The sequence below is a fragment of the Budorcas taxicolor genome, chromosome 1, assembly GCF_023091745.1.
Source record: "Budorcas taxicolor isolate Tak-1 chromosome 1, Takin1.1, whole genome shotgun sequence".
Lineage (NCBI taxonomy): Eukaryota > Metazoa > Chordata > Mammalia > Artiodactyla > Bovidae > Budorcas > Budorcas taxicolor.
In genome coordinates this window covers 1,070,676-1,088,160 of record NC_068910.1, presented here as the reverse complement: position 1 = coordinate 1,088,160, position 17,485 = coordinate 1,070,676, and positions in this window count along the sequence as shown.

Sequence of the window (17,485 nt, the reverse complement as noted above, 5' to 3'; positions counted from 1 at the left end):
TGGGAAGAAAGAAGACGCGGAATGCTGAATCCAGTCAAACGCCCTTCAGAAATGAAGGGGAAATAAAGGCATTTTCCCCAAAATCAAAGCTAAAATAAATTCTGGCTGGAAGGCCTGCACTGTAAGAATTACCAAAGTTCTCCAGGACGAAGAGAAAAGACCCTGGTTAGAAGTCCATATATTCACGAAGGAATCAGGACGACTGGAAAAATAAATGGCCATATAAACATAAAAGACGAGTTTAAAAAACACGTTGGAAAATTACTGAGCATTTAAAGGCAAGCAGTCAGCATGTGGTGGGATTTATATCACAGGTAGAATTCGAATGTCTGAGGTGGAGTGTGATGAATTCAGCACGCATGCCGTAATCTCCAGGGTAGAGATGACAGTGTAACGTGAGTTGTGACTAAATCCAGTAGAAGAGGCACCTCCCTGGTGGCCCAGGGTGAAGAGTCCCCCTTCCGATGCGGGGGATGTGAGTTTGATCCCTGGTTGGGGAACTAAGACCCCACAAGCTGTGGACAACTGAGTTGATGAGCCACCATGTGGCTCCGCTGGTGAAGAATCTGCCTGCAGTGTGGGAGACTGGGGCTCAGTCCCTGGGTCGGAAAGACCCCTAGAGAAGGGAAAGGCTGCCCACTCCAGCATTCTGGCCTGGAGAATCCTGTGGACCATATAAACAGTCAGATACAACTGAGTGACTTTCCCTCTCGCTAGAGAGAGGCTCATGGACCACAACAAAGGTCTTGCGTGCTGCAACAGAGACCCCGTGCAGTCAAATAAATCAATTAATTTTTAAAAATCCAACAGAGGAGATACAAAGGAACACACTAAAAAGCTTGAAGAGTCTGGAAAGGAGGAATAGAGGATCAGAAAGGACACGTGGAAGCAAATAGCAAGGTGGGAGGCTTAAACTCCGTCATCTGGGAAGCTTAAATGTGAACGGAATAAGCCCCCAATGGAAAGGGCAGAGATTGTTCCACTTAACAGGAAACAAAGACTCAACTCTTTGTTAACAAAACACTCTTTAAATATAAATATAGGGAGGTTAAAAGTAAAAGAATGTAAAGAGACATTTAAGAAAGCTGATTCAGCCAAATTAATACATTGCTATTTTAATATAGCTGATGTAACTTGTCAACTTTAGCAATACGATAGGCAGCTATTTCACCAGCAGAAGCAAGTTTATCTGGGAAGGACAGAGAGATTACTATTCAGGATATGTAAACCAGGGTGAACCGCAGGCAAATCCGAGAATAAGGAAGGGAACTTGCTTTTATAGGGAAAAGGCGGGGAGTTGGGAGGGGCTAGCCTAGGTACCCCGTAACACAATCAGCTATATAGTACTGCCCTACAAGAGGTTTATAATACTTTTCACACAAGTCATACACAGCAAACACAAGAAAGAACGGCATTTTCAATCTCACAGGACCGTGCTCTGAAAAGTCCAGCAGTACAGCCTGACAGCTGGATGGGGGCTGGCCTCAGGTGAACAGGCAAGAAGAGTTACCGCCTGGGGGAGGGACAGGAGGTGGAGGATGGCGGAGCTGAAGGATCGTCTGCAGTAGGGGACGGGGGCAGGCAGACTCCAATGCCTGAGGCTGATTCCAGCTCCTTGCTGGAATCAGATACACGTTCACATCTTTGAATGTTTGCAGCTTGGAAGCTTGTGTGTAGGGAGCTCACTGTAACTGAAAAGACCGCAGGTCGTCAGGTGATATTTGCTGTAACCAGGGTGCCTACTCTTTCCTTTTATGCAATTAGGTATCTGCTTCCCCAGAGGCATTTACGTACAGGCAGCTATTGCAAAATAGTGATACCACTTGGCTGGTGAATGAAGTGACTGCTGCTGGAAGAACTCCTGGAAGTTCTCGGGAAGGTGGTTGCAGAGGCGGAATAGGGCTGAAATGTGAGCCGGCCTGTTCGGTTGCTGTTGTTCAGTTGCTAAGTCATGTGCAACTCTTTGTGATCCCGTGGACTGCAGCACGCCAGGCCTCCCTGTCCATCACCATTTCCCACAGTTTGCCCAAGTTCATGTCCGTTGAGTCAGTTCAGTTCAGTTCAGTTCAGTCGCTCAGTCGTGTCCGACTCTTTGGGACCCCATGAAGCACAGCATGCCAGGCCTCCCAGTCCATCACCAACTCCCGGAGTTCACCCAAACGCATGTCCATCGAGTCGGTGATGCCATCCAACCATCTCATCCTCTGTCGTCCCCTTCTCTTCCTGCCCCCAATCTTTTCCAGAATCAGGGTCTTTTCAAGTGAGTCAGCTCTTCGCATCAGGTGGCCAAAGTATTGGAGTTTCAGCTTCAACATCAGTCCTTCCAATGAACACCCAGGACTGATTTCCTTTAGGATGGACTGGTTGGATCTCCTTGCAGTCCAAGGGACTCTCAAGAGTCTTCTCCAACACCACAGTTCAAAAGCATCAATTCTTCGGCACTCAGCTTTCTTCACAGTCCAACTCTCACATCCATACGTGACCACTGGAAAAACCATAGCCTTGACTGGACGGACCTTTGTTGGCAAAGTAATGTCCCTGCTTTTTAATGTGCTGTCTAGGTTGGTCATGACTTTCCTTCCAAGGAGTAAACGTCTTTTAATTTCATGGCTGCAATCACCATCTGCAGTGATTTTGGAGCCCCCAAAAAATAAAGTCTGACACTGTTTCCACTGTTTCCCCATCTATTTGCCATGAAGTGATGGGATCAGATGCCATGATCTTCGTTTTCTGAATGTTGAGCTTTAAGCCAACTGTTTCACTCTCCTCTTTCACTTTCATCAAGAGGCTCTTTAGTTCCTCTTCACTTTCTGCCATAAGGGTTGTGTCATCTGCATTTCTGAGGTTATTTGTATTTCTCTCGGCGATCTTGATTCCAGCTTGTGCTTCTTCCAGCCCAGCGTTTCTCATGATGTACTCTGCATAGAAGTTAAATAAGCAGGGCGACAATATACAGCCTTGACGTCCTCCTTTTACTATTTGGAACCAGTCTGTTTTTCTATGTCCAGTTCTAACTGTTGCTTCCTGACCTGCATGTAGGTTTCTCAAGAGGCAGGTCAGATGATCTAGTATTCCCATCTCTTTCAGAATTTTCCACAGTTTATTGTGATCCACACAGTCAAAGGCTTTGGCATAGTCAATAAAGCAGAAATAGATGTTTTTCTGGAACTCTCTTGCTTTTTCCATGATCCAGCGGATGCTGGCAATTTGATCTCTGGTTCCTCTGCTTTTTCTAAAACCAGCTTGAACATCTAGAAGTTCACGGTTCACATATTGTTGAAGCCAGGCTTGGAGAATTTTGAGCATTACTTTACTAGCATGTGAGATGAGTGCAATTGTGTGGTAGTTTGAGCATTCTTTGGCATTGCCTTTCTTTGGGATTGGAATGAAAACTGACCTTTTCCAGTCCTGTGGCCACTGCTGAGTTTTCCCAATTTGCTGGCATATTGAGTGCAGCACTTTCACAGCATCATCTTTCAGGATTTGAAAGAGCTCCACTGGAATTCCATCACCTCCACTAGCTTTGTTCGTAGTGATGCTTCCTAAGGCCCACTTGACTTCACATTCCAGGATGTCTGGCTCTAGGTGAGTGATCACACCATTGTGATTATCTGGGTCGTGAAGATCTTTTTTGTACAGTTCTTCTGTGTGTTCTTGCCACCTCTTCTTAATATCTTCTGCTTCTGTTAGGTCCATACCATTTCTGTCCTTTATCGAGCCCATCTTTGCATGAAATGTTCCCTTGGTATCTCTAATTTTCTTGAAGAGATCTCTAGTCCTTCCCATTCTGTTCTTTTCCTCTATTTCTTTGCATTGATCGCTGAAGAAGGCTTTCTTCAGTGATGCAATCCAGCCATGTCATCGTCTGTCGTGCCCTTTTCCTTTTGCCTTCAGTCTTTCCCAGCATCAGGGTCTTTTCCGGTGAGTCCGCTTTCCACATCAGGCGGCCAGAGTGTTGGAGCTTCAGCTTCAGCATCAGCGCTTCCACAGAGGCGTGGCTCACAGCGTCAGTGAGTTGTGCGAGCCGCTCCCCACTACAAGGCGGCGCTCCGTGCAGGGCCTGCGGCTGCGCAGGGAGGGACGGACACAGCAGGACTGTGTCCTTCAGTGCCCTGTGTTCTCCAGCTGTTGAGGCAGGAAGCTTTCCAAGCATGAGGGGCGTCCCCAGACTTCCACCCATGAAGGCGTAAGCGGGGTGTACCCCAGCCCCTCCCACAAATGACACTGTCTGTGGACTTCTGGAACAGAGGCTGAGCGTAACTTAGCCAGACCCCGACTTTCGTCACGTGGTCAAGGTCTTGTTTTCCCGTCTCAGGGCAGGGTCAAATTGAAGCAAGTCATCAGTTTAGTGGGCTTAGCTCCCTGGCTCTTTAGAGTGGACCTGTGGGATATCCTGGACTGCCCACAGCGTCCGAAACCCCTGGGAGGTCGCTTACAGGGTGAACCAAAGGGCCACTGGTGTCCTGGATGGACTGAGGTTCCTGATGGCTAATCTACCCATCAGCAAGGTTTCTGTGAGGGGCTGGGCAGTGTGGACGGGAACCTTGTCCCTTTGTGGGAGTGATGAGCACACAGGTGAGACACAGTGTGGGGAAAGCGGCCTTCAGGCCTCATCGGGTGTCTTGGGAAAGCTGTTGGCCTTTGACACCCACTGCCCAGGTCTTGCAGGCTCTGTCCTCAGGCTGCTGGGCGGCAAGCAGGTCCACGTGGGGCTCAGGTCCTGCTGCAGGTGAGGTGCAGCTCGTGGACCCGGGCGCCCCCTCCCTGGAGGGGGCGGCACAGACGTTATTCAACGGCACCTGGTGGGGCCCTTCCAGCGGGGCTGGGCACAGTCCTTGGGGACGTAGGTTCTAGGTGTGATGTTAATATTGGTTTTCATTTCACTGTGCAGAGTGCTCCATGTGGTTATTTTTTGCTACTTTTTATTTTAAAAATCTGGTTTATGTTTGTACGCACTACTATATTTAAAAATTATTTTAAATATATTTTAAAAATGTATTTTAAAGATGTATTTTAAAAATGTATTTTAAAGATGTATTTTAAAAATTCATCTGAGGCTGTGCGGGTCTTGGTTGCTGCGAGTGAGCCTCTCCAGTTGCGGCGAGCGGGCTTCTCATGGCGACGGCTTCTCCCTTGTGGAGTGCAGGCTCTCGGCCCGCGGGCTGCAGCACTTGCGGCCCATTGGCTCAGTGGTTGCGGCTCGCCGGCCCTGGCGCGTGCAGGCGTCAGTAGCCGTGGCGCATGGGCTCGGCTCCTCCGTGGCACGCGAGTCCTCCCAGACCCGGGACTGAGCCCGCCCCTGGCACTGGCAGGTGGATGCTTATCCGCTGCTCCACCAGGGCTGGCTCACATGGTTGTTTTAACAGAAGCAGGTAAGCCTCTGCAACACAGATGTATGTCTCCATTTATCAGCTGTGGATCAAGTGGGAGGCAAGTGCCTAGGGTGTCTTGAGATGATGTCAAAGGGTGAGGGTTTGTGACCCCTAAAGGGGGAAGGCCTGGGATTCGGGAGGACCAGCAGCTGTGCTGTTAGCCACACAGACTCTACAGACGTCCAAGCTGGACAGCATATTGAAAAGCAGAGACATTACTTTGCCAACCAAGGTCCGTCTAGTCAAAGCTGTGGTTTTTCCAGTGGTCATGCATGGATGTGAGAGTTGGACTATATGCTTTTGAACTGTGGTGTTGGAGAAGACTCTTGAGTCCCTTGGACTGCAAGGAGATCCAACCAGTCCATTCTAAAGGAGATCAGTCCCGGGTGTTCATTGGAAGGACTGGTGCTAAAGCTGAAGCTCCAATACTCTGGCCACCTGATGTAACGAGCTGACTGATTGGAAAAGACCCTGATGCTGGGAGGGATTGGGGGCAGGAGGAGAAGGGGGCGACAGAGGATGAGATGGCTGGATGGCATCACCGACTCCATGGATCCGAGTTTGAGTGAACTCTGGGAGTTGGTGATGGACAGGGAGGCCTGGCGTGCTGCAGTTCATGGGGTTGCAAAGAGTCGGACACGACTGAGCAACTGAACGAACTGATGTAGTTGCTGCATTCGACCAGCCCAGAGGACCGCGGATGAGACACAGTGAAAGCGCCACGGAAGCACGCAAACGGCGCGGACGTGCTGTAGTGTTTGGCTGGTAAAGTGAGTTCCCCGGTGACTGAGTTTCAAGAGAGGTTCCCTGGGCGGGAGTGGTCGCCACCTGGACCTGGGCCACAGCAGAAGCAGTAACTTATCCCTAAAGGAAGCCTTCAGTCCATGAGAAAACATACCCACCACAACCAGAGCTTATTTATGTGCACGAGGTTGGGGAGGCTGGATAAAATCGGCTGCCAAGCCTTGAATTGTCCTGGGACAGTACAAGCGTGCGTGCGTCCTCAGTCGCTCAATCGTGTTCGACTCTGTGTGACCCCATGGACTGTAGCCCACCAGGCTCCTCTGTCCATGGGATTCTCCAGGCAAGAACACTGGAGTGGGTTGCCATGCCCTCCTCCAGGGGATCTTCCCGACCCAGGGACTGAAGCTACGTCCCTTGAGACTTCTGCATTGGCAGGAAGGTTCTCTTCCAGCTGCGCCCCGTGGGATTCCCACTGGGCTAGAGTAATGGAAGCAAGGGTGTTGTCTTAAGTAGACCGAAAGGCACGGTACCGAAGAGCCAGTGCAGCGTCTTCCTTATTCTCTTGAAGAACCGTCAGTAAGCCATGAGATATCAGCACTACTCCGAAGCTTCTTAAAGGTCGTGGGGGGGTGGGTGTTAGGAGGCATCCGTCAGTGTTAGCAGCTGTGGGGGCACTGTAGGAGGGGAGCAGGATCGAGGTTATAAAAAGGAGAGAAAGTTATATGAGAAGTGGTTAATAAAAGAATTTCGTAAGAGGGGAGACAGCTAGCAGAGAGATGTGCATGGCGAGGTTTTAGAGGGGCTCCCGCCACGTGAGATGTGAGCGTGGTCACAGGCAAATCCATAACTGTTTTCTCGGGCGGCTGGCGAGGGGGATGGCTTTAAAGCAGGAAGGGGACTCTTGGGCGAAAAGGTCTGGCTTCGGTACCCTGTAGGCTGATGGGGAGACTCGTGCTTTTGGGGGAGAACCCCAAGAGCACTCCCTTCTTTCCTGCTCACAGAAGGGAAAAAAGGACATTGATCCCTGGGATGCCCAAGGGCAGAAGGGCTCATTACACTTTCCGTCAAGGCTTTAAAGACTATGTCCTCCTGTTCTCCCCATAGAATTGAGTTGGTCAATTTTTTTAGTGAAACGTGCAGGGTCTTGACCGTGAGAGAAACATCTGGAATCCAGTTCCAGCAATAGCCAGCCTCCGCTTTGATATTTTTCAGGGGCCTCCACTTGTTGCAGCTGAAAACTGAGGATTTGACCCCCCAAAAAATCTATTAATTTGTTTGGCCCTGCCGGTCTTTGTTACGTCCTACGGGATCTAGTTCCCTGACCGGGGGTCAAACCCAGGCCCCTCGCATTGGGAGTATGAAATCTTAGCCACCGGATCAGCAGGGAAGTCCTGAAAACTGGGGCTTTTTATGGCTCTTCTTGGCTGATGCTGAACCGCCGAAGGTGCGAGTGAGCTGATCTGCCACGCGGGGTGGACGAGCCTCCTGTTCCCTCCTCGTCCTTTTCACCAGGAGAAGGCGCTTGTTTGGCGTGTGAACACAGAATTCAAAGCTTCCGTAGGGAGACTGGGGTTTGCAAGATTCGAAGCCGACTGTAATCATCACAGACTGACCCATCACAGCTCTGCACACAAGCTGGAATTTTGTCCCAGGCGACAGGCTCGGGAAAGGCCGTGGTGACTGCGGTGGAGCTCTCTGCCGGGGTTTCCACATCTCCCCCCAAACAATGCTTGTGTCTCTAAATCCCTTTTGGGGTGTTGCTACTGCGCCAACTCCATCCATCGCTGAGCCTGACTTTCACCCACAAGCGTGTGAATCAACTGATACAAATCTGACAACCCAGTGAGGGGGTCTGAATGACCGCCTTAAATTCATCAGCGCGTCTGTGGGGGTCTTCTGGCACTTTTGGAAAATCCTGAACCACAGCTTGCGCTTTTGGCCACAGCATGTGGCTCAGCTCTGTCCAGCTCAAGAGGCTGACAGACTTCAGGACTGATGCTTGAAAGAAGCTTTTCAGGAGATAAAGTGGAGTTGAACACGTGACAGCTGATATGCACAGAACAGAGGCATTTGCTTTCTTTGTCCTTTTCATGGCGGCAGGAGGGGAGCCACTTACTGTAAGAGCATGTATCTGCCGCTGTAGAGTTCCAGTCCATTATTTAAAAGTCTTTCTGCCAGCCACCGCAGCCTGAAGCTCCACACAGTAACTAGACTAGCGGTTGCACAACTGTCTTTAAGGCAGCTTTGTCAGCTGCTTCACTTTAAAAAGGTTATTTTTAAATCCCGTTCCTTTGACTATTCTAAAGATTGTACGTTTCCAAGAATCCTTCGAAAACCTTCGGTTGTGATGCTCACAATTTTTTTCTATAATGGATCATTTTGGTGATTAAGTGTGTCCCCTTTGACAGAAAACACATCAGTGAATTCCTAAGGTTCAGGGGGGAGTTTTAGGTAGGGGGGGCTACAGAGGAAATCAGTCCTGCATGTTCATTGGAAGGACTGATACTGAAGCTGAAACTCCAATACTTTGGCCACCTGATGCAAAGAACTGACTCCTTGGAAAAGACCCTGATGCTGGGAAAGATTGAGGGCAGGAGGAGAAGGGGACAACAGAGGATGAGAGGGTTGGATGGCATCACCGACTCGATGGGCATGAGTTTGAGTAAGCTCTGGGAGTTGGTGATGGACAGGGAGGGCTGGCGTGGTGTGGTCCATGGGGTCACAGAGTCAGACATGACTGAGCGACTGAACTGAACTGAACTGAACTGCCCAGCTGTTCTATGCTGAGATTATGGCGGTGATTGCGTTTGTCAAACTTCACAGAGAGTTTTACCGAATGTAAATTCTACTTCAATAAACGTGACCTTAAAACCTTAAAGAAAACAAGCTAAACAGCTTGCTGTGCAGTCTTAGTGCAAATATAAAGAATCGGAGGTTTATTCGGAAATTCAGAGGGTCTACCTTTAAAATGGCAGGTTCTAGTGGGTTCAGAAGGGCAGAGAGCGGGGGTGGACTCAGAGGTGGGTGCAGGGCACAGGGGGCAGGAGGTTGGTGTCGGGGTGGACTGGTGGCCGTCTGGTGGAGTCTGGGACAAGAGGAAGACACACAGGCTGGACCCCGGGAGAAAGAACTTGGGGGAAGGGAACACAAGGAGTTGGGGGCTCAGGAGCCGTTCTGCCCTCTCCTGGTTTGAAGCACTCTGTGAGTGTGTGTGTGTCTGTCATCGGCTGTGCTGGGCCTTCACTGCCGCGCGGCCTTCTCTCTGGCTGCGGTGAGTGGGGCTGCGCGCCAGCTGTGCGGTGCGGGCTTCCTGTTGCCGCGGCTCCTCTCGTTGCGAAGCACGGGCTCCTGGGCACAGGCTCGGCCGCTGTGGCCTCGGGCTCAGCTGCTCCGCGGCACGTGGGGTCTTCCCGGACCAGGGGTCGAGCCTGTGTCACCTGCGCTGCGGGCAGGTTCTTTACCGCGAAGCCGCCAGGGAAGCCCTCTCTTCTAGGGTTTCGGTTATTTGGGCCAATTTAGTAACGGAATCTTGCAAAGAGGCCATTTTAGAGTTTTGTGCACATTTGGAAGCCTCCAGATACCACTGAAGAAAAATACCCCGTTCACGTTATTTAATTTTCAAGTCCTTCAATTTAATCTTAAGAAAAGCAGGTCTGGGGAGATCAAAAGTTCCCCACAGTGGCCCTGTAACCCTGGATTACTTTTCGTTTGTTTGGCCGAGTTTGTTGAAGGCCTGTGCGTGGGTGGGTTGGAGAATGTCCATAGTTTTTAAACATAAAACAGGCCAGATCCCCAGAAGGAGGGCTGCCTCAGACCATTTAGATGACTGGGATCCTGTTTTCCTAAGTTAGAGGCCTAGGCTAGAGGCCTAGCCCAGACTCTGAAAGGCATATAGAAACACAGAACAAGTGACTGGATCCCAGTTAGCTCAGGCCCCAAGAGAGCCTCCATTTCACGCACTTAGCTCTTTCTCTTTAATGTTTTAATTAAAAAATAAGAAAATTGTTTTGCTTGTGATTGTTTGTATTTTTTATTGGGGTATAGTTTATTTGGACTGCAAGGAAATCCAACCAGTCCATTCTAAAGGAGACCAGTCCTGGGTGTTCTTTGGAAGGAATGATGCTAAAGCTGAAACTCCAGTACTTTGGCCACCTCATGCGAAGAGGTGACTCATTGGAAAAGACTCTGATGCTGGGAGGGATTGGGGGCAGGAGGAGAAGGGGACGACAGAGGATGAGATGGCTGAGTGGCATCACCGACTCGATGGACGTGAGTCTGAGTGAACTCCGGCAGTTGGTGATGGACAGGGAGGCCTGGCGTGCTGCGGTTCATGGGGCCGCACAGAGTCGGACACGACTGAGCGACTGGACTGAACTGATAGCTCATCTGGGCTTCCCTAGTGGCTCAGGTGGTAAAGAGTCTGCCAGCAACTCAGGAGACCTGAGTTTGATCCCTAGGTCAGGAAGGTCCCCTGGAGAAGGGCACGGCAGCCCACTCCAGTATTCTTGCCTGGAGAATCCCATGGACAGAGGAGCCTGCTGCGCTGCCGTCCATGAAGCTGCAGATGAGACACGGCTGAGCGACTGACACCTTTTTCGTAGTTGATTCAGAATGTCGTGTGATTTCCAGGCGCATATAGGACGTTCGGTCACACATATGCACGTGTCTTCTCTGTTTCCGATTTCTTCCCACATGGGTCATTGCAGAGTACGGAGTAGGGTTCCCTGAGCTGTGTCACAGGCCCTTCTGATGAACCGTTTCATAGACTGCAGCGTGTGCGTGTCAGTCCCAACCTGCTAATTCATTCCTCCCCACCGCCTTTCCCCTTTGGCCGCCATAACTTTATTTTCCGAGTCTGTGAGTCTGTTTCTGTTTTGTAAATAAGCTCATTTGTATCATCTTTTAAAATTTTTATTTTTAACTGAAGGATGATTACAATACTGCGCTGGTTTCCGCCGCACAACATGGATCGGCCAGGTATACCTTCGTCCCCGCCCTCTTGCGCCTCCCTCCTGCCTCCCACCCCACCCCACCGCTCTAAGTTGCTGCAGAGCCCCCGTTGGAGTTCCCTGAGCCACACAGCAGATCCCCACCGGCGGTCTAGTGTACACATGAGTCGTATAAGTTTCCACGTTACTCTCTCCGTCTGTCCCACCCTCTCCTTCTTACCCCCTCCCTTCTGTTCTCTGGGTCTGCGTCTCCATTGCTGCCTGCAGATAGGATCAGGGCCATCTTTCTGGATCCCATATATACGGGTTAAGATACGGTATGTTTTTCTCTCTCTGACTTTTTCCACTGTGTATAACAGGCTGTAGGTTGACCCACCTCATTCGCACTCCTTGCATCCTGGCTTTAGATTCCACGTATCAGTGATGACCTATGTTTGTCTCTGACTTCCTCCACTTAGAATGATCATCTCGGTCCAGCCATGTTGCTGCGAATGGCGTGATTTCATTCCTGTTTATGGCAGAGCAGTGTTCCACGCTCTGTGTGTGTGTGTGTGTGTGTGTGTGTGTGTGTGTGTGCGCACCGCGTCTTCCTTAACTACTCCTCTGCTGGTGGGCACTTAGGTGGCTTCCATGTCTTGGGCACTGTGAGAGGTGCTGCAGAGAGCATCGGGGTGCATGTATCTTTTCTGAACTGTGGTTTCCTCTGGATGTCTGTCCAAGAGTGGGGTTGCTGGATTGTATGGCAGCTCTATTTTTAGTTAGATTTTTTTCTTTTTTTAAGGAAACTGTATACTGTTCTCCATAGTGGCTAAATCAATTTCTATTCCCACCAGCAGTCTAGGACAGTTCCCTTTTCTCCAGACCATCTCTAGCATCTATTGCTTCTAGACTTTTTAATGATGGCCATTCTGACCAGGGTGAGGTATGCCTCACTGCTGTCTTAATTTGCAATCCCCTTAATTTTAGCGTCTCTGGTGATTCGTGAAGCTTAGCATCTCTCCATGCGGTTTTCAGCCATCTGCGTGTCTTCTTTGGAGAAAAGTCTGTTTAGATGCTCCGCCCATTTTTGATTGGGTTGTTTGTGGGTTTTCTTTGTTTCTTTTTGATACCGAGCTCTTTGAGCTGTTTCATATTTTGGAAATCAATCCCTTGTTGGTTACTTTGCAAATAATTTCTCCCATTTTGTGGGGTTATCTTTTTGTTTATGCTTTCCTTTGCTTGCGAAGGCTTTTAAGTTTGATTAGGCCCCATTTGTTTACTTCTGGTTTTATTTTCGTTACTGTGGAGGTGAAGTCGGAGTTGCTCAGTCGTGTCCGACTCTGCGACCCCATGGACTATACAGTCCATGGAATTCTCTAGGCCAGAATGCTGGAATGGGTAGCCTTTCCCTTCTCCAGGGGAATCTTCCCAACCCAAGGACTGAACCCAGATCTCCCTCATTGCAGGCGGATTCTTTACCAGCTGAGTCACAAGGGAATGCATCCCAAAAGATGTTGCTATGATTTATGTAAAAGAGTGTTCTGCCTGTGTTTTCCTCTAAGACTTCTATAGTGTCCGTCCTATATTTAGGCCTCTCATCCATTTTGAGTTCATTTTCATGTATGGTGTTAGCGAATGTTCTAGTTTTGGGAAACTGATAGCCGTCCGGCGTCCAGGACGCCACAGTTCCACCGCAGGGCGCAGACTCCACCCCTGATCAGGGGACACGTGGCATGGCGGAGCCAAACCCCTCGTCCTCCTCTCTCTTTTTTCACGTGTAGCTGTCCAGCTTTCTGGTTGAGGATGACGCTTGCTGTGGGTTTGTCATATGTGGCGTTTATTATGTTGAGGTAGGTTCCCCTACGGCAAATTTCTGGAGATTTTATCCTAGATGGGTATTGCATTTTGTCAAAAGTTTGTTCTGCATCTGTTGAGATAATCCTACAGTCTTTACGCTTCCATTTGTTGGTGAGGTGTGTCATGCCACACTGGTTGATTTACGTGTATGGAAAAATCCTTGCATGCTGGGATAAATCCCACTCAGTCCTGGTGTACGACCCTTTTACTGTACTGTTGAATACGAATTGTCAGTGTTTTGTCGAGGAGTTTTGCATCTGTGTTCATCAGTGATATATTGGCCTGTAATTTTCTTCTTTGTGGTATCTTTGTATGGTTTTTGTATCAGGGTTATGGTGGTCTGAAAGACTGAGTTTGGGAGGTTTCCTTCCTCTGCGACTTCTGAAGAGTTTCAGAAGGATAGGTGTTAACGCTTCTCTAAATGTTTGATAGAATTCACCTGTGAAGCCACTTGGCCCTGGACCTGTGTTTGTTGGAGGTTCTTAAACCATAGTTTTAATTTCAGTGCTTGTAACTGGTCTGTTCATGTTTTCTCTTTCTTCCTGGCTCAGTCTGGGAAGGTGGCGCCTTCAAGAATTCGCCCATTTCTCCCAGGTTGTGCATTTTACTGGCGTAGAGTTGCTTGCAGTAGTCTCTTACCCTCTGTATTTCTGTGCTGTTCCTCGTAAATTCTCCTTTTCGATTTCTAATTTTTATTATTGGAGCCACTTCCCTTTTTTTCCCTTGATGAGTCTGGCTAGAGGTCTATCAATTTGTGTGTTATTCCGAAGAACCAGCTTTTGGTCTCACTGCTCTTTCTGTCGTTTGGTCCGTCTCTGTTCCATTTCTCTCTGCTCTCGTCCTCGTGACGTCTTTCCTTTATCACTGTGAGCTTTGTTAGTTCTGCGTTGGGCTGTAAGGTTAGGTTGTTCCTTTGAAATTTTTCTTGTTTCCTGAAGTAAGTTTGTATGGCTGAAAACTCCCCTCTTAGAACTGCTTTTGCTACGTCCGAAAGGTCTTGAGGTGTGTTTTCACTTATCTCTAGGCACTTCTTGCTTTCCTCTTGCCTTTTCTCACAAAAGCTACAGAATAGTTTAGTCTAAAAATCTGAAGGCCAACTGTTAACGCAGGATTTCTTCTTGACGTGTGATATAAATCGTTTCGAAACAGGTAGAAAAAGACCAGGGGCTACAAACTGTATCATCTAATCTCTTTGTCTGCGACTCGGAGACAGCACTTTCCGTCTCTCGGAGCTGTTCCGAGGCAGATGCCCTGAAAGCTCCTAGGACGGGCGCTGCAGCTGATGAGAGGCGCGGAAGGCGCGCTGCCCGTGATCCCAAGGGCAGCAGCTGGCCCTGCTTCCTCTGAGACCGTCCCCGGCTTTCTCGGTGGCCGCTTTCAGGCCCGTACTGAACCGAGGCGGTGAAAGCGAAACTCTGAAGACACAGACTCCCAGACTTAGCCAGCGACCTTCCCGTTGCTGGGGCGAAGGAGGGGCAGGGGGTCGTTCCGGGGGGTGTCCGGATGGACGTGTACACACTGCCGTATTTAAAACGGACAACCAACAAGGGCCTACTGTATGGCACAGGAGACTCTGGCTGTGTTATGTGGCAGGCTGGGCGGGAGGGAGGTTTAGGTGAGAATGGATACCCGTGTGGGCTTCCCCGGTAGCTCAGACAGTAAAGGACCTGCCTGGAATGCTGGAGATCTGGCTTCGATCCCTGGGGATATATATGTGTGTTTATATATATATAGTTGTATATATAATATATAATATAATAAACAATATAATATAAATTATATTACAATATAAACATAATTTATTTTTATAAATTTATATTATTTCTATAAATAATAAATAGTATATTAATATATTATTAATTGATTAAATATAATATTATATATATAGTTGTGCCCATTTGCTGTTCACCTGAGACTGTCACAACATTGTTTGTTAATCAGCTATATCCCAATACAAAGTAAAATATTTAAAAAAACTAAAAAATAAAAGACCGGTTCAAATCACAAGAAAAGAAAGTAATAATCTGAACATTTAACGTAAGCATCAGTAAACACGCTTTCTAAGGCAGGGGCCCAGTACTGGTCAATTTTCCCCGCAGTCTGCGTGTCCATAGTCGTGTCCCCTGAAGCTGGATCGAGGTCGGAGTGTGGTGGAGATGTTTTGATGCCCTGGCGGTGCTGCCCTTCAGCTCTGAAGGCTCTGTGAATGCATGTTAATCAAGGTGCTCATGGTTGCCTGGGTCAGTTTGCAGGAATCAAATTCCTCAGCGACTGGTGTGTACCTCAGTCATCTCCAACGGGGTCTACCCCTCCGCAGTGCGTGACACAGTCATCTCCAACGGGGTCTACCCCTCCCCAGTGCGTGACACAGTCATCTCCAACGGGGTCTGCCCCTCCGCAGTGCGTGACACCCTGTTTCTGGTCTCAAGAGCCCTGAGAGGGCTGAGCTAGGGGTCCAGAGCTGAGAGTCACAGTGACTAGAGGTGAAGGCCTCCCGAGCGCTGAGACTTGGGTCGGTTTCATGCAGTCTGGTGTCCGGAAGCCTGAAGCCTGCGCGGCGTATGCATGGTTTTTACTGGAGTGTGCAGTCTGACAGCGCTGCGCCAGTTCCTGCTGCGTCCCGAGGGGTCAGCTGGGTGTGCGCATAATTCCCTCCCTCTGGGTCTCCCCCACCCCATCCCCGTCCCGCGCTTCTGGCCGTCACAGGGCGCCAAGCTGGGCTTCCGGGGCTGCCCGGCAGCTCCCCACTAGCTGCTATTTTTACCCGCGGTGGTTTCCGTGTGTCACCGCCACGCTCTCAGCCCCTCCCGCGGTCTCCTCCCCGAGCCGGGCCCACGTGTCTCTTCTCTACGTCTGCATGTCTATTCCTGCCCTGAAAATGGGTTCATTGGTACCAGTTTTCTAGATGCCAAATGTATGCATAAATAAGCAGTATTTGTTTTTTTCTTTCCGACTTTACTTCACTCTGTATGGCAGGCTCTAGGTCCACCTGCGTCTCTGCAAGTGAGTCGGTTCCATTCCCTTTTTATGGCTAACAGTCCAGTGTGTGTGCGCGTGCATGTGTGTGCATGTGTGTGCATGTGCGTGTGCATGTGTGCGTGCTTGTGTGTGCGTGTGTGCATGTGTGTGCGTGTGTGTGCGTGTGCGTGTGTGTGCACGTGCACCACATCTTTACCCATTCATCTGTTGATGGACATTTAGTTTGCTTCCAAGTCCTGGCTGTTGTGAATAGCGCTCCACTGGACTTTGAGGGCCCATGTGTCCTTTTGAATTTACAGTTTTCTCAGAGTAAACGCCCAGTAGTGGGATTGCTGGGTCATCATCCAATATCTTTTTTTAACAAATGAGGGAGTGGAAGGTCAGTATTGATTATCGCGGTTCATTCAGGCCAGCAGCATGCAGCTTAAAATGCCACTTCCTTGGCCCCACCAAGACATGTAGGTTCAGTAAACACCTGTTATATTGGGATGAGGTTTGATTAAGCAACAGCAGTAGCAGTGGTCTATGTAAGACAGAAGCTTGTTTCATGTGCAAGGAGCTTGCATGTGAACAGTGCAGAGCTGGTACAATGTTCCCCACCGAGGGCCCTGCTACACCTCACCTCGTGCAGCTGTGACAGGCTTCCCTTTGCAAGGTCACCTCATGGGCTAGGAGGGCTGCTGGAGCTCCAGCCATTGTGCTTGCTCTCCAGCCAGGAGGAAGGAGGAAGGGAAAAAGAGGCAAAGGGCAACCATGAGTCACATAGGAGAACCCTTCCTGGAAGCTGTAGCATGACATCCCCATTTACATCTGACTGCCAAAATAGAGGCACCTATTCTGATATGCAGCTGTATCTTTCTGTCTGAAAGATAGGAAAATCGGTGTTCTGTCCTGGGCAGTCTTGTGCTGAGAGATGGCGTGTGCATTGCCGTGAGAAAGGAAGAGGGGATGCATGAATGGACACACCCCATGGTGACCACCCTCAGGAACCTGCATCTTCAACCAGCAGCATCGGTTCCAGTAACTGCGACTCGGGTGTTCCCGGAGAAATGGCAGGTGCCCGTGCCCCTCTCTCCTTGCGTGACTCAGTGAAATGCTCATCCTCGCTTCCCTTGCTGAAGGGTTTTCTGTTTATCTGGCTTGTGCTAAAACTCCCTGCATGGTGCTGTCTGACCTCAGTCGTCCCTTGAGTGTCGGGTGTGGGCCAAATTTTGACACCTGGCCCACCGCACAATGGTAAAGAATCCACCCGCCAGTGCAGCTTCCATCCCTGGGTCAGGAAGATCCCCTGGAGAAGCAGATGGCAAACCCACTCCAGTACTCTTGCCTGGGAAATCCCGCAGACCGAGGAGCCTGGTGGGCTGCAGTCCATGAGGTTGCAAAGAGCTGGACACGACAGAGCAACTGAGCACACGGCTTGCTCGAGGCTTGCAAGCAGGGGCCAGAGGCTGCCACCCCGAGAACTCAGCGGGCCACGTTTCTAATCAGAGGAAAAGCGGGGCGAGGGAGGGGTCCACTTTCTTCCTCATTTGGGGAAGAACGTCTCCATCATCAGCTCCTCCTCCAGGCTGGGTGTTGGAGTTTTCTCGTCCCTACGTGGTGAAG